Here is a 23,560-nt window from a genome sequence, read left to right on the forward strand (position 1 = left end):
CGTTTGAAACTATGTCAATATAAAGAGATAGTAAAAACACCTTGCTGGTCTGTGTACTATTTCTTTTCCTTGCTTAGAAGGCCTTAGGCTAAACTAATCTGCATAATTGGTACCTCAGCCTATTCCAGTAGCTCACATGGGACAATAATAACCATGACCATTAAATATCTTTGAAATCTTATCTTGTGTTTTACTGTTACTGTAAATATTGCACTGAAGTATAACGGACCTGTTTACTTTAATATGATAATTAAAGTGTATACTTTCGTTTCTAGCCACGATGAAGAAATCAGGATTGAATTTTCCTTCCTTTCAGAAAACTGAACAAAGTAAGAAATAACTGCATTCAAATATTGGAGTGCAAGAAGTGAACAGTCGTAGTTCCCATCAGAAGGGGGAAAAGTGAGGTGAGTCATACAGTCATTCTAGCTTTCTGTCTTGAAGCATTTACTGAATCACATTTCAAGCTGAGAGACCTTAAGCAAAGCCTAGAGGTCTTGACGAATTGTGAAGATGGAGACAGGGGTATGAATTCTTTCATTCAGCACAGTACATTTGAAAGCCATCTATGTTGTCACAAGTATAGTAAGTTTGTTCCTTTTACTGCTGAGTAGTGTACCATTGTGTGGATGTACCACAGTTTGTTTACCCCTTCACAGGTTTAAGAAAATTTTGATAATTTTCAGCTTTTGGTAATTATGAATAAAGCCTCCATAAACATTCTAATATTGGATTTTGGTTAATACAAGTTTTCATTGTTCATGTATAAGTAGCTTGGATTAGGATTGGTGGGTCACATGGTAAGTACATATTTAACTTTACAAGAAGATGCCAAGATGTTTCCTGCAAAGTGCTTTATTCATTTAGCATTTTTTCCCAGCAATGTGTGAGAGTTGCAGTTACTCCATATCTTCCCCAGTACTCGTTTTGTTTTGTTTTGTTTTGTTGCTTTTACAATTCTTTGGCTGTTGTAGCTGGTATAGAATGGCATTTCTTTTGAGTTTATATTGTATTTTCCTATTGACTAATGTTGTTGATTATCTCTTCATCTGCTTATTTTTCATTTATACATCTTCTTTAGCAAAAAGACTGTTAAAATCTTTTGCTGACTTTCTAAATAGATTGCTCTCTTAGTGTTGAGTTCTGAGAGTATTTATGTAATCTGAATATGAGTGCTTTATAAGATACGTGATTTGCAAATATTTTTCCCAAAGGCTCTATAGTAGTATCTCTTTTATTAGCCTGATATTGGTGATTAGCTTCTTTTTTTTCCCCCTTGGCTAGTCTGCCTAGAGGTTTATCAATTTGAAATTTTCAAAGAAATAGCTTTTGGTTTTATTAATTTTTTTCTGTTGTCATTATGCTCTTAGTTGCATTGACTTTTGTTTATGTTTATTATTTCTTTCCTTCTTGTTTGGGGTTTAATTTATTCTTTTTGTTGTTTCTAAGATGTCTTAAATCACTGATTTAAGATCTACTTTCTTCTCTAAACTATGTATTTATTGCTATGTTTCCTTCTAAGCACTTCTTTAGCTGTCTCCCACAAGTACTATGTAGCATTTTTATTTTCACTTAGTTAAAAACTTTTTTTAAATTTCCCTTTAATACTTCCCTTTGGAACCAGGGATTATTTAGAAATGTGTTTTTTAATTTTCAAGTTTTTGGGGGATTTTTAGATATAGTTTTGTTTCTCATTTATTTCACTTATTGTCTGAGCATACTGTATCTGATTTCTATTCTTTTAAATTGGGTGAATTTTGTATTATGGCACAGAGTATGGTCTGTCTTAGTGAATGTTTTGAATGCTGTTTATTACTGACATATGTAGTTATGTTTAAAGTGAGTTTATTGTAGACAGCATATCATACACTTCAGTCACTGTATCCCATCTGACATTCTATGTCTTTTAATTGGTGTGTTTAGACTGTTTATGTTTAATTTGTTTAATGATGTGGTAGGGTTAAAAATCTGCCATCCTGTACTTGTTTTTCTAATTGTTCCTTCTACTCTCTGTTACTGTTTTTCCTCTTTTTGTAACTTTTTAAAGGATAATAGAATTTTTTTTCTAATTTCCTTTTATCTACAATGTTGAGTTATTATTCATACCTCTTCTAAAATTTTTAGTTGTTCTTTGGGTTGTTCTTTAATTACTCAGAGTTTATTTTCCAACAGTATTATACTGATTCATGTGTAATATATGAATATAAGTGAACAGACCAAACCAAGCATACAAACACATTCTTTTTGTTTTTATCATAGAGCATTTTGTATTTATATATGCCATGAGCATGTAATAAATAGCTACTATTTTTGCTTTAGACAAATCATTTATATTTCAGAGCAATTAAATATTAAGAGAATATATTCTACCCTCTTTATTCCATTTCCTTTGTATTACTTTTCTTTTTGTAGATCCTATTTTCTGTCTGATTTATTCCTTCTTACAGAATAGCTTTCCCTAAAATTTCTTATGGTACAGATCTGCTGGCAATAAAATTTCTAGAGTTTTGTTTGTTTCAGAAAGTCTTTCAATTATAAAATATATTTTGATAAATATAGAATTATGGCTGGAAAGTTATGTTTTGTTTTCCTTTTCAGCTCGTGAGTATATTTTTCTGTTGTCTTCTGGCTTAAATCGTTTCTGATTAAAAAGTCTAATGTAAATATTTTCTTAATTTCTGTGTATGTAACATTTTTTGTTGCTGATTGCTGATAAGATATGACTAAGTTTACAAGTGTTTTTTGTGTGTTTTTGATACTTACCCTGTTTGTTCTTTGCGATTCTTGCATCTGTAGATTGTTATCTGTTATTTAATTTGAAAAATTATTAGCCATTATTTCTTCAAATATTTCTTCTGCCCCATCCTTTCTTCTCATTCTGAGATTCTAATTACATTTATGTTAGACTGTCTGATATTGCCTAATAGTTCTTGAATGCTCTGTCCTGCTTTTTTTCTATTATTGTTTATTTTTCTTAAGTATTTTCTCTCCATACTTCCATTCAGGTAATTTCTGTTGACTTATCTTAATATTTACTGATTTTTTTTCTTTCTCTGCTGTGTCATTTTCTTTATCCTTGTTACTATGTGTTTCACTTTCAGTAGTTCCTCTTGATGTTTTCTAACAGTGTTCATTTCTTCTAAAATTACCCATCTGATCCTGCATGTCGCCTACCTTTGCCATTGGAGACTTTAACATAGTTACATAGTTATTGTACCTTCCATGCCTCAGCATTCCAGCATTTCTGTCATATGTGTCTGGTTCTGTTAATTGCCTAGTCTGTTTTACCAGTATGTAGTTTTCCTTGTTTTTTTTTTTTCTTTTTTTATGGCTTGTAATTTTGCCGAAAGCAAATATATAGGGCATTAGAGTCTGAAGTAAATTGTTTTTCTTCTTTGTTTGTTCTGTTTTGTTTTTTTTGCCCTAACTGGAAATAAGCACTCTTTTCCTTCTTTTAGACCTTTAGGTGGATATTTGAGTCAATATAGTGAGGTGCTGAGCTAGGTTTGAGATTTGTGATTGCTGCCGTACTCTAGGTAAACCATAGATTTCAAAATTTTCTAGAGATATGTTTAGGATGGGGGCTGGTTTGCCAGAGGGCAGGACTGGGATTAGGGTGGGATGTGAGACACTTGACCATGTGCAAAATTTAAGGGGATGTTAAAAACTCAGTCATCAAGATAAATAATATTTTAATTCAGTATTTAAAAAAAACTAATTAATTAAAAAATCCATGATAAACAAATACCAAACTTTAAGATAAAGACAGGTTGGTGTTACTTGTTTTACAACCCTCTGTCAGTGAGAACACCCTGTGGTTCTCAGGCATTGCCTCTCTTACTGGGTGGGTTAGGAAGTTGACCATGGTGAGCAAACTCAACGGGCAACTTGGGCTTTATAAATAATTATGTGTATTTATTGCAGAACTTTCACCCACTTTTCACTTGGTTAAAAGTATGAGAAGATATTTTGATGAGTGCATTTAGAGACACATAGTTTTCCTTTTGCCTCGGGCTCCAATATGGCTTGTCATGGGCTGCCAGAGAATTTTTCTCAATATCGCTCTCGTTCTCAGCTTTAGGTCTCTTCTTTGTGCTGTGCCAAGAATGTCTCTGCTTTTGCAACTCTTTCAGCAATACTTCACTGTTACTTGTTACTTGTTGCTTGGCTGGGGCAAGAGAAAGAGTCTGTCTCTGGTAAACAACCATCCTAAGTAAGGCAATGTGTCCCTGGCTTGGGAGTGTGGCTTCACATGCCAAACATCATGAAATTCTTTTGTGTATGCCCTCTTTCCATACCAGTGTTAATGCCACATATTTCAAAGTACATATTACCCCCTACATCCTCACAGTCTCTCAAACCTGGTAAATTGTGGCCCAAATATATATAATAATTCAATAGCATACCAATAATACTACCACAGAATATCATGAGTTCCCATATATTCTCACCTAGTTGAAATATAGGAACTCATGTATCATTAATTCTTTGGAAGTTTTCTTAAAATCTGGCAAATTAGGCTAGATCCTTAGATTTCTGAAGGTAGCAAATTAATACAATTTATAAGAAACTTGCTATTCATCTTACATGAATCATGTTTGAAAAGTTCCCACAATGGAAATGTGACAAAAATGAACATTATCATAAGCATGTGGCTTTTGGGATGAATCATAGTTTTTCCCCTTCCTATGGTGGAAAGTCCTGGCCAGTTTTGATTTACAATAATGAGTTTAAAAACTAGCACGTCTTAAATGCCTATTATATATAAATGCCTTCATATATTTTATGTCTAACTGTTCAGTTAGGTAAAAAGTACCATGCTTATTTTAACTGATGCGTCTTAGAGAGATTCTTGTAAGAACTGTAGCCCCAAAAGTGTTGACCATGTTTGATCAATTCTCTCCACCCCAAGATCTTTGGATTTGCCAAAAGTAAAAGCAACCATTCCAACCCTCTGTTGCTTAAACAAGAAAAAGAAAAACTATTATTATTATTATTTTTTATTGAAGTACAGTCAGTAACAATGTGTCAATCTCTGGTGTACAGAGCAATGTCCCAGTCATGCATATACATACATATATTCATTTTCACATTTTTTTCCATTAAAGGCTATTAACAAGATACTGACCATAGTTTCCTGTGCTATACAAAAGAAACTTTTTTTTAAGTATATAAAACTGTATTATTTTTAAACTAAAACTATAACATATGTGTTTCAAACAGAGATTAATGCTGGCTCTGGTGGCTGGGAGGGCTGAGTCTCACCTGGCATTCTCTTCTTGTCACGGCCATCCATGGTCCAGCATCAGACCTCTATAGTGCACGCCATAAATAATAAAAAGAATCTGGTGTACTGGTGGTTAGCTAAATATAAAGCACTGTTCCCTAGCTCTAGTGACCCCTGTGGTTATGGTGGATCTTTCTGTAGGGGTCACTTTTACAGTTTCTAAACTAAAAAAGTGGGGAAGTATAGTGGCTGCTACTCAGAAATGTCCTGTGGGCACCATATTCATGGGATGGGTGAGTCCTAGCATGTCATACAATTACTAGTCTAATTGCTAGAAAGCAAGAAGGAGGGAGTGGCAATGAAATCAGCTATTGACTGTGCTTCAATAATAAGGAAACCAATTTAGCATTGTTTTTTTTTCGCCCCTATAGTAGTAGTTGACATCACAGGACAGCATGAGAGCTGGTGGAATAATATCCAAAGAATAAGCCCTTGTTATAGATCCTTTGCTTAGACATTCCCTTAGCTCTAAGAACCAGGGCCATTTCTTTTATAATAGAGCCCATTCCTATTAGTGCGAACAGCAGGATGCATGTGCCATCTACAAATTTAAAATAGCAAATACCCAGTTAATGTGTGTCTGGGCATGTACATGTGTGTTAAGCATTTAAAATGAGTCTTAGGAACCATCTCAGTAACATTCTTCAATGTCACACAATAATAAATGTCTAGGCATGGATTAAATTCCAAGTATTTCTTACTCTAAAGTTTGGGTTTCAAGCCTCTTGCATTACAGCATGTTGTCTCTGTGCAGTTTGATGCTCTTCCTTTGGAGATCAGTTGTTTACATAGTTTTGTAGGTGAATACTCAACCTATGAACTAGTTCTCAATTTTGCTTATCCATGAATTTTATTTTGCTAGCATACCCAGAATTATTTGGATCCAGGGAATGAAATAGGGAAACTAAAGTCACAAAAGATTTGCATAAAAATAATATCAATTTATTGATTTGTAATAATTAATATAAGTGCAAGGAGTACAAGAAACGTGTGCCAATTGATCAGTTCAATTTCACCTCAGTAGGAAATTCTGTATAGACATCGAAATATAACAAGTCATTTAGAACCAATTCAGTCGGAAGAAGGGAAGGTAATTGGCTGGTTTCAATGGCGATGATGTCTAATGCACGCATTTCTACTATAGGAACGTATTTGCTATGAGGGCTAGACCTTTGAGTCTTTGTGCCAATATATCCACCCTATTGAAGGAAAAAAGAAAACACCTTATTTTGATTTGGATAGTTTTATCATCCAAAAGCAAGAATTATATACTGACTGGGAAGGGAGTTCTTTAGGGGGAGGGGGAAAGTATCACTTAACTGGTAGACATAAAAAGTGTTAAATTACTAAATTCCAGAAGAATTATCCGTCAGAACTTGAGGCAAACACAAGAGAAAAGTGAAAGAACCTATTTATAAGGGTCAGAGTGACAAAGGACAGAGTGGACATCGGACCAAGTTGACAGAGTTAAGAGCTGCACAGGCATGGCCCACTCATGGAGGTCCAAGAAATAGGTCCTTTGCCTTGTGGTAATTGCATGATGAGAAGAAAATCCCCATTCAGTAAAGGATACATCTATCATTGGTCTAGTGTGTTTCCATGCAGGGAAAGGAAAGATGCATTTCCAAGGTGCGAATGCTTGGAAATGGCTACGCTGGGAGAGCTAATAAAGTGAGCAGGTGTTTGGACCTACCTGTGGAATCACCATGAATGTGACAGCTGCAGATGCAGGCCGATATGGGTGCAATGTATTGCAACTCAGATTTCACAAATGCCATTTCCCATTTACGGTTTTACAAAATGTTAGCCAACTCCTGGTAAAGAAAGGCCAAAGAAAATAACAATCTCTATTTATGTATAGTTGTATTCTTAGAACAATCAATGTATATGAAACCCATGCGGAAAATTATCTTACATTTATAATTGAAATGGCGGTCTGCATGGATTTAGGAAATTATAAACAGGTATTTCATCTCTAAGAATGTCCTGTGAGAGATCTGAAAGCCTGGTAGAATGCAGGGCAATTCTTCAGCCGTGCAGGACTATAAGTGAACTTCAGGACATCTGTATCCCTGACCCTTCTACATTAAAGTCCAGGAGCAACTCTAGTCATTGCGATAACCAAAACACCCTTTCGGATTTCCAGAGCACTGGAGATCGCAACAGACTCAGTAAGAACAACTTCTCTAGTGTTAGTAAATGCGTTATTTGGGGCTGTATTTTACGGAGCTGTTTCAAAATGTTCAAAAAACTGGACTTTTCTGTTTGCCTTATATGACTCATCAATCTGTGATTTTTTAAAAATTAAGTTTCTATATGTGGTTAAAGCTACAGTTAAGGGTAGAAATGGGGAGTTAATCAGACACAGATATCAAAAATAGAGATCCTGTGTGAATCAGTCAGAATGGTTGATTATTTCTAAGTTTTTGGAGCAGAAGAAGGTGAAACTATTGTGCACACAGAGACCTCTTTATGGGAGGTTTCAGGTCAGCTAGACTTGAGGTGTTGGAATGGTAAGTATCTATAGTCTGGAAAGTGAGGGGCTTGAATAAAAATACAGAGGATTTGGGGAATAACACTTCAGGCTGTGTGAGTGTGTTTTCTAGACGCTCAAGGTCCCAAAGTAACTGCTGCTTTGACCCCCTTTGATTACTAAGAACATGGGTCCTGAGAGGCTCTGTGTTCTCAGCTTGACCTCAGACACCGATGCTCTTCTGATGACACTCTGGCTCCTGTCTCAGGACCCACAGGTTAACCATGCTTCTTTGTTGTACACGAGGATTAGTAACTGTGATCCAAAGCAGGGACCTAAAGACTCCTTAGCCTTTAGCCAGAGTTGTAATGTGCAAGCCGCTGTGGGACAAATACGCAAGCCCGTCTGTTGAGCTGTCCAGCCCAGCACGAGTGTGAGATGGCTGTTACCTGTTGCCTCGCAGCAGCCTGGAATTTCATCTACATTTGAATTTATTTCTCTTCCTTTATTCTTTTGGATTCTCTTTGTTGTCTTTAACACTAACCTCTGCCTTTTCTCACTTAAAATTGTGTTAACAAAGCAAAAATGTTAAGCTTGATTTAAATAAATAAAAAAGGCTAACCCTTCCGCCACTGGGTTAATTTTGTCTTCCCATCCATTTCTTTCCACTGTGGGGCGTGGCCTTGTTCTCCATCAGTTTGTCAGTTACCGGAGCTTGCACTGGTTTTCAGTTTTACTTATTCCCCTCCCACAACTAGGCTCTTGCCAACCATCCACCATATACAATATTGCAGCGACAAGCTGTTCTCAGAAAATCCACTCAAAATAGCTGAGGAGCAGCTGCTTCTGCGATATTTTCAAAAGGAAGAAATTTGTATTTTTTTCCCACAGGCTAAGGGTCTGTTGGTTTTGCATAGAAAGAGGCAAATGAAGTCCTCCACTCCAGCTGAAATTCTCTGCCCCTCACTCTGTAGCTCCAATTTCAATGTATGGATAATGGGCAGGGAAATGGAAAGATGATTCTGGAAAAAGGATGCATCATTTTTTTTGAAGACTGTTCATTTGCTTCTCATATTTTTGCAACTGATATTTACAAGGAGATTAACGAGAGTTGATTTGTGGGTACAAATTAGAAAAAAAACAAAGGGCAGTTGAATCCAATTAGCATTTTTTAGCATCATTTGACTCATTTGTCAGTCACCTAACATAACACTGGTGGGAGCGCTTTAATAACGTGGAGGAAACGTATCATTAAAGTGTAGCATGCTTCTTCTACTCTTGGAATTTAAAGGCTTTGAGAAATTTTGGGAGTGGGGCTAAGTATCCTTAAATTTTTCAGTCTGCTATTATAAGCCTCTTCTTTCCCCTTCCCTCTCACACCTCCCCAGGAAGCACTTGAAAGAACAGTGTGGCTGTCAGGGTGGGAACAGAACAATTAGATGTCAAGGATGCAATTAGTCTAAGAGCAGAGCATTAGGGACTCAAAATCATGGCATCTGAGACCAGGCAGCTATGAACCAGCAATTAAGAAACTACTTTCCACTTATTATTTCCTGGAAATAATGTATTTATGTATTTCCTGTGAGATAATGTTTAGTCACTGTACAATTATGTTCCAGTTGAGCACTCGATGCTGTATCTTGATTCTGGGAGACTTGAAACGCCTCTGCAGAAGGACTACTCCTGTACGGGGTGTGTATTAGCAACACATCCCATTGCGTCCAAAGTAAATTTTATGCTGCAGATCAAGCAGAGCTACAAATAATCACACTTCTTGTCACACGGTGTGGGATCACATCAAGCATTATAAATTATTAGAGAATTCACATGGACATCATGTAATACCACAGGAGTTCCATTATGATTTACCTTTAATTAACATTCACTGGCTGTATTTCAAAGTGCTATCGCTCTGTCACACCACAGGCTGTTATACAAACCATAAATGCTATCAATACTCCTGCATTTATCTAAGCTCCGACTGATTAAAATGTGATTTGTCCCATAATACCTTCTTAGTTTGATATGTGACTTGGATTGCTGACCTAACATTACTTCTATTACAAGTTGTCACGCAGTCAATTATACTGAATAACTGCAGGGCTTAAGAGCACAGAGGAGACCAGTATTGGAAGGAAAACATTCCTCCCATAAGTTAGAGAGAGAAAAGAAATACTAGGAAGAAGAGTGGGGGCTTTTCTGCGCCAATGAAAACAAATTGTAAAGGTTGTTAGTTTCCAGGGACGGATCATAATTTCGTCTGCCCCTTATGATTTAGGTGGATTGGAGATGCTCGCAATTTTGGAGAGAAAAACTACTTGTTTGCTTACTTTTCTCCATTCCTCTTTCTCTTTCTTTACTCCTTCCTCTCTTTTATCAACATGTATTTATTCAACGCATGTGACATATTGCAGTTCCTTAGTGGGCCACAGAGAAGTCCAACTCTTTAAGTATAAAGGCACAGAATAAGCTCTCGCCCGACTCACACTAGGTAAGATAGTAGTAGGAAAAAAGTTGACGTAACTTTAACACATAGTTTGCTTTCATTGTAGAGGTACATGCCGAAGAGTAGAGCAACAGGATGTTATAATTGAGATGCTCCTTAGAGATAACCTAGTGTAACACTCCACCGGGAAAAGGAGGCCAAGATTATCAAATAAATGGCCAAGTACTAAATGTGAGGGCCTGAGAAACTCAAGACTAGGACTCTCTTAGAACTTCGCCTGCAGATGCTCTTCCTTCTAGCACTTGTTCATCTGCTTTGCCAGACTGTAAAGCGAATGCAATTGTGAGACAGGTGGATTTTGTACCAGAGAGCTTCAGCATTTGTTTTTCTTTCAGCAAAAACTAATAATAGACTATGGAGAGGTTAAACTTGTGTAATAGAAAAGACACAGAACTACTATAATAGGAGACGAGATGTAACTTGCTGCCTGATTTGGGGTAAAACACTTAAATTTCAGCTGCAAGACAAATAAGAGTGTCTCTAAGCTTCAAGTGCTTTCTGTGACGGAACCCCAGCATGTTCTCTGGGTGTGAGCTCTTTTGCTTGTCTATCAGATGGAGCCCTCTCCTACCGGGGGAAAACCATTGTAGCAAAGTATGTTTTTATGTTTAAGGTGTTAAATGTTAAAAATGTACCGATGTTCAAACGTCTTAAAAGTTCTAGAGTCAAAACCCACTACCCTTTGATGTGTCCTGAATGTTGAATAACCAAGTTGTAGCACTGATCAGGCAGGCAGAAGAGGTTGATAAAAGGAGAAAGGTAAATAATTAATTGCAAGTGAGAGGAGCACTGGCTCTATCTGGTCTGTGAAGCCCTACAGAAGAGGAAGCTCTGGGAAAAGGAAAGGCATTTGGTGGTGTGGTCTTTACAGACCCCTTGCTTAGTTTTGGCCAGGTGTAATTTAACAGTGAGAGGAGATTTGATTCTCCAGGTGTCACGGTGACTCACAAGCCTCTTCACCAGCACAGGGACTCATTGGAGCCCTGAAGCAGATAAAGCCCACGTTGCAGCGAGACAAGCTGTCAAGCAGGAACCTCACTGGTGCCTGGCTGGGTGAACAGAATGCTGGATTTACAGACGTTCGGAGCAGGCTGAACTGATAGACCTCTGCACACATCACGCACCCTGGGGACAGTCCTGAAAATAGAGCCAGGAGTCAGTGTGCAGTGTGGGTCTGGGCAGGGATAGTTGGAAAGGAGAATTTAGACAGGAGGAACAAACATGGAGCTCCTGGGAGCCCCGGCGATGTTGGTTTATCACCTGCCCTAGACAGCTCTAGTAGAGACTTAACATGACAGCTCTTTCAACTCTGATGTTAGTTTTTCTTAATATTTTGCTTTAGATGGTATTTTCTTAATGTAAGATGTAAATGTAGATATTGACGTTTTGGATACATTTATTTTGACATTTTGCTAATTAGAGATGTTTATTTTCTGGGGAGAAAAATCATACCCTACAACTGGATAGCATAGTTTCATGTGTCCCTCCGTTAAACTTGTATGGAGAAAGGCTCAGAAAGGTCGGTTTTTATTGCTGCCCTCAATGGAGCCTCCTGGTGGCAGCTACCTTGGGGTTAATTTTCCAAATTAACGTGCCCTACAAATCTAGCTTATTTGGAGATAACAAATGTCACACTCATTATCTTCTTTTTTCTCATGCAAACAAACAGATATAGCATTTAAATATCAGACAAGTTTAGGGAAATTTATTTGTATTTACTTTTTAAAGGCTGTATGAAGGGCTCAGCTGATTTCACAGCAAATTAATATTCAGCCATTCAACAAACACTTAGTACTTTTTTCATGTCAGAACTGTGACTGTTTCAGATGTAATATATTTCTATATTTGCATTTTTCACTTCTTAAAAATTAATTTCATATTTCAGGAATTATTTATAGTGAGTGAAATAAAATAATGAATGTGCTATGTATTTAAAAATTTTGTTTTGCATGAGGGCTTTTCTGATACACTCGAGGATGACAAGAATTGAAGAATAAAGGAAGATGAAAGGAGCGGTACAGAAGCATCGACTAGATCTTAGTAGAAACGCCATTGTGTTCCGAAGTAGGCATCAGCCTCCTGGGTAGCTCAGATAGCTTTGCATTCTGAAGATTGATGGCTTCCCTGTGCTCCGTTCACCTAGAATAATAGTGAGTCATTGGGCACAGCTCCAGTTTAAAGCAGAGCTTTGGAATGAGCATTTATTTGGTAGCCTTTTTTTTTTTTTTTGTAATGAATCAAATGGAACTCTCTTAATGTTATAGGGTTCCCAAACAGGAAGGGTGTTGGACCGATTGAAAAGGAAGTTTGATGCATCAGTGATGTTCTTCCTAATCTAGCCTGTAGACTTGGAGAAATTTATTCAGTCTGTGAACAATCCAGGTAATACATTTCCTCAGATTGTTCCCAGTCGTTGAGCTATAGAGGACGGTATCCGAAGGGCCGAGAGAGTTATGTTGCCATTGCACTGGTCAGCCCTTGGTGACTCCTCCTGAGTAAGCCAACAGACTGTTAGGAACGTCCCTCTTCCTAATGGGCTAAGCGAGCCATATTGATAAAAGAGGTTTATTTTTAAAAGAGGTACTAGTTATTATGCAAAAAGGCCAACCCTATGCTAAACAAGCAAGTGGCTCCAATGTTGAGGAGATTCTTTCTGAGGCCATACTTTACCGTCTCTTAGAGGAGATTTTGTCAGTGGGTTGGAACAGGTTCTTCTTCCTAGCATTTGTCTCGTGTTCAACTCTGTCACCAACCCCTTTCTTTAGTAAGACCAACACTTTACTCTAGATGTGATATTCTTCCAATTATTTGGAATTTTAATAGACATCCTTCCCCAAATGGCTGTGAGCTCTCCTCATTCTGGCATAGGAAGAACTGTAACAAAGAACTGGCTTTAGATGCCGGACAGCTGCTTGGAAATGTATGGCTTGAGGACTGTGCTAACAGTTCTTTTATTAACCAGCCAGTCCAAACTCAAAATGTGTTTTGTTGAATGAACAAATGAGTGAATAAATTCAAGAGCCATTGAATCCTCACAATGAGCTGAACTTTGTGGCAGTTCACTGGAAAACAGAATGAAACAAGACAGTCACTGACTTCAAAGGATGATGACTATGACACACGGGAAAGCACACAGGCATACCTCAGAGATACTGTGGGTCAGTCCTGTGCCACCACAGTGAAGCAAGTCATGCAGAGTTTTTGGGTTTCCCAGTGCATGTGAAAGTTATGTTCACGCTATAATGCAGTCTATCAAGTGTGTACTAGCATTATGTCTGAAAAGCTGAGGTACATACCCTAGCTTAAAAAAATTTCATTGCTAAAAAAAATACTAAGGATCATCTAAGCCATCAGCAAGTCATAGTCTTTCGGTGGAGGGTCTTGCCTCCATGTTGATGGCTGCTAACTAAGCAGGGTGGTGGTGGCTTACAGTTGGGTGTCTGTGGCATTTCTTAAAATAAGACAACAATGAAGTTTGTTGTATCTTACAATTCATCCATGAGACAAGTTAACCAGCAGTCTGAGCTGCATTCAGCCTAGCAATCTATTAAATTCCAATCTGTAACCTGTATCATAATGGCTGTTTTCAAATACTCTGATCTACCTCTAGTATATAATATGTAAAAAAATTATTATTTCCATACTATAACTGAAATTCATCTATTGAATAAATAATAATTGAGCCCTAGTCATATGTTAAGCATGTTCCATGCTAAACAGGACATAAATAAGCTTCCTTCTTGAAGTTGATGTTTTTAGTGGAATGGATAATAAATAAGGAAATATCCAATAGTAAGCAAAGTAGAGAGTAAACGAAACAAATTATGAGACAGAATTCCTGGTGGCCTCCTTTAGATTGGTGGACATGGAAAATCCTGTATTCCTAAAGCAGTCCGTTTCTTCTTGATGCTAATACTCAAGCAACTGTTTCCTAGTGACTTGGTCCGGAAAACCTGGCCATGTTGGCTGATGGTCCCAGGCTAAGCATAAGAGCAAGAAGTTTTCAGAAAAATGTTTAACATCAGTCTGTACTAGATAGAAAGGGCTTCTGGTTGGTCTGAAGACAAGAAACAGTAGTTCTGTTTAAGCTACGCTTTTGATTCTCCTTTGTTCAATGGGAACGTGTTAAATGACTCTATGTTTAAATGATATCAGTGCTTTCTTCTAATCCTTCTGTATTGCAACATCCCGTTATTTTGAGTTCTTTATATAATAAATGCCCCTAACACAGTATATTTTTACATAATTTATAAATGATAAATTGGTAAATATTAATGAGGACTTTCCTATCTGATAATATTTCTTGAGGTGCCAAGTCATGTGAACAACAAATTAGCTCAGCATATAATTTGTGGCAATAATTTTTCCTCGCTAAAATTCTAAGTATTTTGAACCATTATGGGAACTTTCTACTGTGGGGAAGACTCTGAGATGAGGTCAGTGTCTCTCCTTTGGTGAATAAATTGACTTTTAACATTTGAATTATGTACCAGTGGCAGTTTCCATAGTTAGACCCCCATGTAGGGACATTTTCGTCTATTAAATTTAATTGTGATTTTTTTCCGCATTGTTTTGCTTTAAGAATATAGATGGTCTGTATATGTGCTTTATGTTGGGACATTCAGCCGATCTGTCATAGTCTACTGTTTGTGTATTGTTCGTTCTTAGTAATCTGTATTCTTGAAAGATGATGTCAAACATTTTGTCTATAACATGGTTTTCTTTTTTCTACTGTTTTGGTTATAGACTATATTGTCCAGTTTTTTCTTAATCCCAAGACTATCTTACTTAATAAACGTTGATTGAGTTAACCAGCAATCTATGCTTCATGGGAATGCACTGGGGTCACCAGTGAACACAAAGGACCAACATCTCATTACTCCGGGAGGTTGTACTCTGTGGCTGGAGAAAGATAGTAAATGAAATGAATGTGTAATATGTCAGATGGTAGGTAGTACTTTGGGTAAGAGTGAGGTGCATGAGAGAGGTGGGGAGTGCTTATGCTAGGGATGGGCCTCACCAAGAGAGTAAAATTGCAGCAAAACCTTGAGAGTGTGATGTGAGGAAGAGAATTCCAGACAGAGAACTGCCAGGGAAAAGGCCCCAAGGTGGGACTGTGTCTAGCATACTCCAGTGACAGCACAGAGACTAGCGAATCTGGAGCAGGAAGGCCAAAGAGGAGAGTCGCAGATGAGAACAGAGTAACGGAGAGGCTGACTGGGGAGATTGTGGAAACCTCAGTAAGAACGTAGCTCTCCAGCTATGGAGCTAGCCCTCCGATCCCACTTAGCATTCATCCTGAAGGGTGAATAAAACGTGCTGTTCATCCCATAATAGTGGGCATGGGTTCTCCTTAGGTCCCTTGAAAAATCATCTAGGTGCTACTGTAATTTTCTTACAGACCTTAAACTGGAACATGAGTAAATCATCAGACAGAATTTGGGAGGAGCTGAGACCAGGGCTCATCCCAAGAGGAGAAATCCCCCCCTGCATGGTAGTTTCTTCACTGTTTTGGGGGAGATTGTGTGCCAAGGGTCAAGTTCCCATTTTAGTCCAGCCTGAAATAAGTTACATGGTGAGTCTTCCAGGTCTTGTGTTGCATGTTAGAAGATATCTCTGTAGTATGAGGGATACAGTGCGTCACAGGGCAGTCCTGTTATTCGCAAGTCTGGTGTGGCTACTCATGACTGTTGTGACGAAATAATTTCCCATCTCGCCCCCACGTTCTTTCTTCACTTCAGCACTTGGTCATTCAAATTAAGAGCTATGTTTAAATCTTTCCTATTTCCAGGGTCAATGCACTTCCTTCAAAGGAAGAAGAGCTAAAACTGCCTTTTACTATTTTCTCTGAATATGGGAGGACTTCTTAAAGCTCATGCAGTATTTATTCTTAAATTTTATGTCTTGTAGCTGGTGACTTCCAAAGTTTCTAGCACCATTAAAGTAACTCCTTTAAAACATATGTGGGATTTAAATTGAGTTGTATTGCGTGACTGTGTATTGGTGGAGGAGGGGAGATGTTTTGGAGACAGACCATATAAGAATAGTTAGGCACCTTTTAAAAGTGCAGTCCCTTTCTATTGCTGTATAATAAATTAGCACAATCTTAGTGGCTTAGAAAAGCATATATTTATTATTTCAGTTTCCATGGGTTAGCAGTCTGGACCCAGCTTAGCTGGATCCTCTGACTCAGAAAACAGCACTCAACATGTTGGCTGGGCTGCCTTTCCATCTAGTGGCCTAACTGGGAAAGAATCTACTTCCCAGATTATTCACGTTGTCCTTGCAACTGTAGAGGGTCTCCAGCTTCCAGCCTCTTGCTGGCTGTTAGCCATATGCCACACTAAGGTCCTAAGAGCTGCTCATAGTTCCTCGACAGGTGCCCTTCTCCAGGGTGGCTGCTTACATCCCCAAGCCTACAAGATAAGTCTCTAATCTCGAGGAAAACCAATCCTCCTATAAGAATTTTCACCTGATTAGGTCAGGCCCTCCCTGGAAAAGTATTCCTTTTGGTTAATTCAAAATCAATTGATTTGGGAACCTTATTCATCTTCAAAATCCTTTTATCTTTGCCACTTTCTATTGGCCAGAAGGAATTCACAGGCCCCAGAAACACTCAAGAGAAAGGTATTTATATTCAAGATACAGATTATAAGGGATCCATCTTAGATCCATCCTGCCATACCAAGGCACCACTTCCCCTAGATATGTTTTTATTGTATGTATTTTATTTCAGATGTCTAAAACTAAAATTTGATTTTAATTTAAACATAGAATTTATTTTAGGAGAAGAGATAAGGTTATTTAGGGGGAAACATTACTATGTAATTTTCAAGATTTTATTCATTTCTGAAACAATAAAGGTTATTAAAAATATATTCATCAACCTTCATGAAATATTTATGAACTAAGTATTAGTTTTATTTCTTTAATACTCTGACAGTTTCATCATACCAATTATTTCAGCCTAAATTTCAAGTGCCTGCTTGTACTCTGCACAAAACACACATTACTTTCTAGATCAGAAAAACCAAGGACTCAGAAAATGACCCATTTAAAATATGCATTAATGTCTGAAAAATAGTCCCTCTAGTGGGTTTTGTTTATTTTTTCCCAGTGATGCCACAGGTTCAGTGACCTCGTTCTTTTAGGTATTCATTTTGGAATTTTGAGAAGAACAGAAGATTGGAATAAGCAATGAAAATCAGTAATACCGATTTCTATGAATTTGGCCAACCAAAAAAAAAAAAGATGATAAAAAACCTTTATAATTAGTTAATCTTCCCTCCTCCGGATTATGCTTCAAGAATTATACAACATTTCAAGCTAAAGACAGCTTGGCCCAATGTCAGTACTTTTCAAGATACCCAATAACTACACAAATAAAAAATGTTATAATGGCCTCAGTTTTATTTCACAAAAAAAATGGAAGCAGGAGACAAGGACAGAGTAGATGTTATCTATTTCCTTAATTTCTCACTAATCCAGGTTACTGTGGAAGCAATGAGTTGCCAATAGAACCAACTTTTTAGAAATCCTGAACTCACTTGGACCATTAGAAGACTCTCTTTGAGAAAGTGGTAGAAATTGCCTCTGATGTTAAAGTCAGCTGATGCTGATAAAAATTTGAGGCAAACTAGCTTCCAGCCAACCCCTCTGCTCTTCCTAGTGTTCTGATTTGCCAGTAGGAAAGGTGCGGGAAGTTGTGGTGCTCATTAAGAAAGTGCTTTTCAAACATCCCTGGACTCTAGCCCTAAGTGAGCTGACTGCAAGTCTGCCTGTTTTAATGTTGCAAAAGAACAAATTTTGCAAGAAAAAGCAAACAATTTAAACAGCAGGTGGCTGAAGCACAGCCTTCAGAAAGCTGTTAAGAACCATTTTTGTCTGTGAAATAAAACATGGTTGCGAGCAATGTTATTTGCACTTATTGATTCAGTGAAAGAAGTCACCTTATGTTTAATTCAAATTGCAGTCCTGACACGGACAGGCTTAAAACAATCATGTTTTACAAATCCATTTGTTTAAATGATTCTCTTGTTGGCTGTTCACACTGTGCCCTGTGTTGTTACATTATCACTCACTGCAAGTGCTATTTAAAAAAGTGAGGAACCAGCAACATGCATTGCTTTAAGCAATAGAGGTATGACTTAGTCAGAAAAAAAAAAAAAAAGGCAGAACCAGAGTAGGTGATCATTAATCTTAAGAAGCATCTTTGTCATTTCTTCAGCCCACTTCAACTGTGAGTCTTTCTTTCTGTTCCCACTGCTGGGTTTAGAGTGTGCCCGTGTTCGTAATTTTGATAGCCACGTCCTTTTGCTGTTGTTGTTTTTTCCTTTTGGGGTTGAGATGCACTGTGATGTGGCACAAAGCCTTTCAACGAAGTGTCCTGATCTTTCTGTCTATGTTGGACATCGTAGTGTTTTCCAACAACTCTATTTCTGCACTTAAGAAGCTAAGGTTCTGTCCTAGTTGGGAAAAAATGCTTGTCAAAAGTTGCCAAGATGTTATAGACTGTAATTCTCTGCAACCCAATTATTCTCACCATTTAAATTAGAAAATAGCCTTGAAATTGTGAAGAAGTTGCAGCAAATTAAGTTTTGGTCCATTTTGTAGAAGTAATTCTGATCTTGGTTGCCTGCGTGGAAGTTTCTCTGATGGCATTTGTGAACTTCTACAAGTGAAAGGAGAGAGAAAGATTCAATAAGCTCCCTCAGATTGAAAAAAATTAATGAGTACAAAGTGAACCTTGTTTTGATGCGGTTTAAAACTCCAGTCAGAATAAATGGCTGGTGCATGCTCATGAAATTAGAAACCCAGGTACAGAATTGCCATTAAGAGCCTGAAAACTCTGATATGAAGTCCCAAAGTTAGTTGCCCGGGGCAGGACACCCCGAAAAGAGACTGTGCTGTGCAGTTAAACTCAGCTAAACTACCGAGTGTAGAACTCAGATTGAAGAGGAGCCCACAGCTACTCAGCACAGTGCCTACTTGCTTGATTTTCTTTTTCTTTCCCCTTTTCTTCTTTTATTTTCCCTCTTGATAAGCCAAAGACATCAGTCCTCTGGAACCCATTCTACCCCAGGCAAGTCACATTCCTACAGCTCTCCCCTTAAAAAGTGGTTCTCATGTCAGATGAGTCCAAGTTTGTGTCTCAAGTCCCCCACTTCTTTAACTGCATAACCTCGGGCAGGGGGCCAGCTGCGGGAGTCTCAGGTGCCTAATCTCTATGAACTGAGATAACATCTCTCTTACAGATTTACTGGGTGGAATGAAATGAAATTACCAAATCACCCCGCAGAATGCCTCATTCATTGGCTTCTTTTGTTCCTGAACTTGTAAAGCTGCAGATCCAAGATCCTGGGGATCGTCCCTTCGTGAGACCCTGCCCGAGCACCCAACGCTTTTGCCATGACACGCACCCCTACCTGCATACACAGTGTTCCTTTATCTATATTTGTATGAGCTAACAGTGTCTTTTGAAAATGAACGAGCTTTTTTATACAGTGACATCCGCAACATTGCCAAATAAGATGTCCCTCACTCATAGCCCTTCCTTAACAGCAATTTGGCATCTATCCGTGGACAGAAGTATGGGATTCAGCACCATACACCAAGGGACCAGGAGGAGTCTTTTCCACCCATGTGTTGGGCAAATACACACAGACCTTGGGCCCAGCTGTGGACCCGGAAGAAACTTCAGACCAGCTCCAGCCCCTCTTGGCTGCGGTCTGCGAGCCCTTGGAGAACATTATCTTAGAAAGTCAACCATGGATGGGAAAGCCTTTGTGGGAGTCCAGGTTTCAGCCAACAAGTTCTAGCACACCGCTGGAGCAAAAAACCAAAACGAAATTGGACACCTTTGGGAGGGTAAGAGAACAGATTTACTTCACCCGCATCGCGCCTGCCCCAAGGCAGTGCCCCTCAGTGCCAAGGGAAGCCCAGCTCTGGGCCTGGATTTCTGCTATAGGAAAGTGAGCGTGAGAGTAAACGCCAGCTTCCCTAGCTGTGTGGGAAGCTGCCAAAGTGGCCTATCTCTCTCGTCCCATCCGGAGTGCTGAGTTGTGAGCTGCAGGACTAGGGTCAGGATGAGGCTAGGAGAGCTGCAGGTAAGGACTCTCGAAAGGCATTTAAAGGGATGAAGATCCTGAAACGTCAGTCATGGGTTCCATCAAGAAACCCACCTATGAGTCCTGGGGTTGCCTCACCTGCAGGTTCCCCTAAATGGCACCCAGGCACTCTCAGGACCTCTGTGCACCTCACCCATACCCACTCTCCTCCAACCCTGTGGCCAGCTCCCTGTGGCCAGCTCCCTGTGCACACGCCCGATGGGTGAGAGCAAACTTCGGCAGGGGGCCAGTGATCACACTCCAAAAGCTGGCTGAAATTGTGGGCTAGAGAGAGACCACAAACTTCAGCTTGGGCTCTGGCCTTGGAAAAGCAATAGGGAGGTTGTGCGCACAGGGCTGCGGCGTTTCGGGATGAAGAGAAGGCATCCGTCTCAAAATACAACCACAAGGGGGAGCAAGCAGTGTGGTGCAGGCTGTAGGTCTGAGAAGCCTCCGACTCCCTAGCAGATGGGAAGGGATTACTCTCCGGGAGTTAACATTTGAAGACAGCTACACAAGACTTTAATGCTGCAAACAAACAGACAAAAACTTGTACAGCAAAAGAAATAGTCAACAAAATGAAAAGGGAAGCTATAAAATAGGAGAAAATATTTGTGACTCATAAATCTGTTAAGGGGTTAGTATTCAATATAAGTATAAGGAACTCATACAGCTAAATAATTTAAAAAAATTCACTTTAAAATGGGCAAAGGAACTGAACAGACACATTTCTAAACAAGACATGCAAATGGCCAACAGGCGCATGAAAAGATGCTTACCATCACTAATCAGAAAAACTGCAGATGAAAACCACAATGAGAGATCATCTCACATGTTAGAATGGCTGTTATCATAAAAACAAGAGAGAATAAATGCTGATGCGGATGTGGAGAAAAGGGAACCCTTGTGCACTATTGATGGGAAAGCAAATTGGTATAGCCACTATGGAGAGCAGCATGGAGGTTTCTTGAAAAATTAAAATAGAGTTATGATCCAGCAATACTACCTCTGGGTGTGTGTATCCAAAGGAAATGAGCTCAGGATATTTACTTCATGTTCATTGGAGCATTATTCATAATAGCCAGAATGTGGGAATAACTTCTGTGCTTCTACAAATGAATGAATAAAGGACATGTTTTAGATAGATAGATAGATGATAGATAGATAGATAGATAGATAGATAGATAGATAGATAGATAGATAGATGTGTGTGTGTGTGTGAGCTATGAGAAAGAAGGAAACCCTGCCATTTGTGTCATCATGGATGGACTTGGAGGGCATTATAATTAGTGAAATAAGACAGAAAAAAATACACTGAATGATATTACTTGTATGTGGCATCTTAAAAAAAAAACTGAATTCATAGGAACAGAAAGTAGAAAGGTGGTTGCCGGGGCTAGGACATGGTGGAAATTGAGAGGTGTTGATCAAAGGGCACAAACTTGCAGTTGTAAGATGAGTAAGTTCTGGAGAGCTAACGTACAGCATGATGATTGCAGTTAATAGTAATAGTACTTGAAAGTGGCTAAAAGAGTAGATCTTAAATGTTACCACCACAGAAAAAGAAATGGTAATTAAGTGAGGGGGTTGAGATGTTAACTAACCCTATTGTGGTAATCATTTCACAGTATGTAAGTGTATCAAAGAGCACGTTTTACAACTCAAATTTACACAATGTTGTACAAGTTTCCCCGCGATCCAGAAGTAGAGTGTTCCTGTGAACCCCTTCATGAGCCAAAAAGGCGTAAAGCAGAGAAGCAATCAGTTACCTTAGGACACATTTTGCTAATGGATGCACAGAATAAGGAGATAAAGCCCAGGTGCTCACCAACAGTTCAAAGATGTGGGGCTTGATGCTGAGGTGCTGAGATGTTGAGTGGATTTCCAGGGGAAGGAGCTGGGTGGCACTACCCTGGCTGCTCAGGATGCACACTGCCTCTATCATGGCTCCTTGCAAAACACACACTCTTTTTTCATAAAAACAAAAATCCTCTTTGAATTTCCTCCAGTTAGTGTAAACAGGTACTAATCTTGGTCTTTTGTAAAAGCAAAATGACAGAAAGCAGACTTTCAAAAAACAAGGGAAATGCTCAACTACATATAAATGAAAAATGAAAGAATTTGAGGTACAATAGTTTTACCTCAAGTAGTTATTAAATCAAGTCTAACTTTTAAAATGAGAAAATAAAATTTAGGGAATAGAACCAATAAGAACACCAGACTTGCTTCTCCGTGACTGTCTTGAATGAATACAGTAATTATTAAATCAGAGTATCTCCCCCAAGAGATTTCTACTGTATATTTTTGCAACTAACCTTTACAGCATTCCATTACATGAAAATTAGTAAATGATAAATGTGCTACAAATTAATTCTAGGTTTTCTAGAATCAAGAAGAGACAGTAGGTAGGTCTATGAATGTTTTAGAGGATTATTTCCATGGTAATATTGAATGAAAATTTAATTATAATTTTTTGAAAGGATGAGAAAATAAATGAATTGCATTTGGAAAAAAATCTACTTTTTAATTTATGCGAAAAAAATCTGTAAATTCTACCCCATAGTCAACTGGATTTGTGTTCACCATCTTTGTCCCATCTAAAATGTTATTCTCACAAAGCTTTCATTAGCATTTTTGGCATGAAATTATTTTTAAAAGCTTATCAGCCTTAAATAAAATGAGTAGACTATGGGGAAAAAAAGTACCCAAATGAAAGACATACTTGTTGCCCATTCTGAATAGTATCCCATGTTACCTAAAGGTGTGAAAATACCAAAGAAACAACTAAAAACACTAAAGGAAGTCTCCTATTATCCAGGTACCATAACTCCCCCATGCATCTCATTAGTTGGAGCATTGTCAATAAATTTTTACTTGAGCGTGATTTTTTTCCAAATTTGCAATTTATGTATGTTTCAATCAATTATTTACTAATAACAATTGCATTGTAAACTTAAACTGGAAAAATATTTAATACTTAGAGCCTAATGTTACGAAAATGTGTTAAATTAAAATTTTAATTGTTATTCTTAAAAATGATCTTTGAAGAAGTAAATAGCAGTAGTAATAAATATTATACTACTAGCCACAAATTTAACCTAAAATTCAGTCATTTTCTTTTTTCATTCTTTCATTGAGCAAATTGAGTAAATTGGTTTTTTCCAGTGTGCACTGGAATAACTGTTTTA

The 23,560-nt window shown here is 38.2% G+C and overlaps 1 long non-coding RNA gene across 1 annotated transcript in view; it reads left to right on the top strand.

Annotated features, from left to right (window-relative positions):
* Positions 1–23,560, top strand: part of LOC140690497 (uncharacterized) — a 238,717-nt gene that overhangs the window by 57,612 nt on the left and 157,545 nt on the right. Inside the window, exon 3 of the long non-coding RNA XR_012065806.1 lies at positions 317–407. This is a non-coding gene — a long non-coding RNA (uncharacterized lncRNA). The remainder of the gene's footprint in view (positions 1–316; positions 408–23,560) is intronic.

The sequence above is a fragment of the Vicugna pacos genome, chromosome 30, assembly GCF_048564905.1.
Source record: "Vicugna pacos chromosome 30, VicPac4, whole genome shotgun sequence".
In the NCBI taxonomy this organism is placed as follows: domain Eukaryota; kingdom Metazoa; phylum Chordata; class Mammalia; order Artiodactyla; family Camelidae; genus Vicugna; species Vicugna pacos.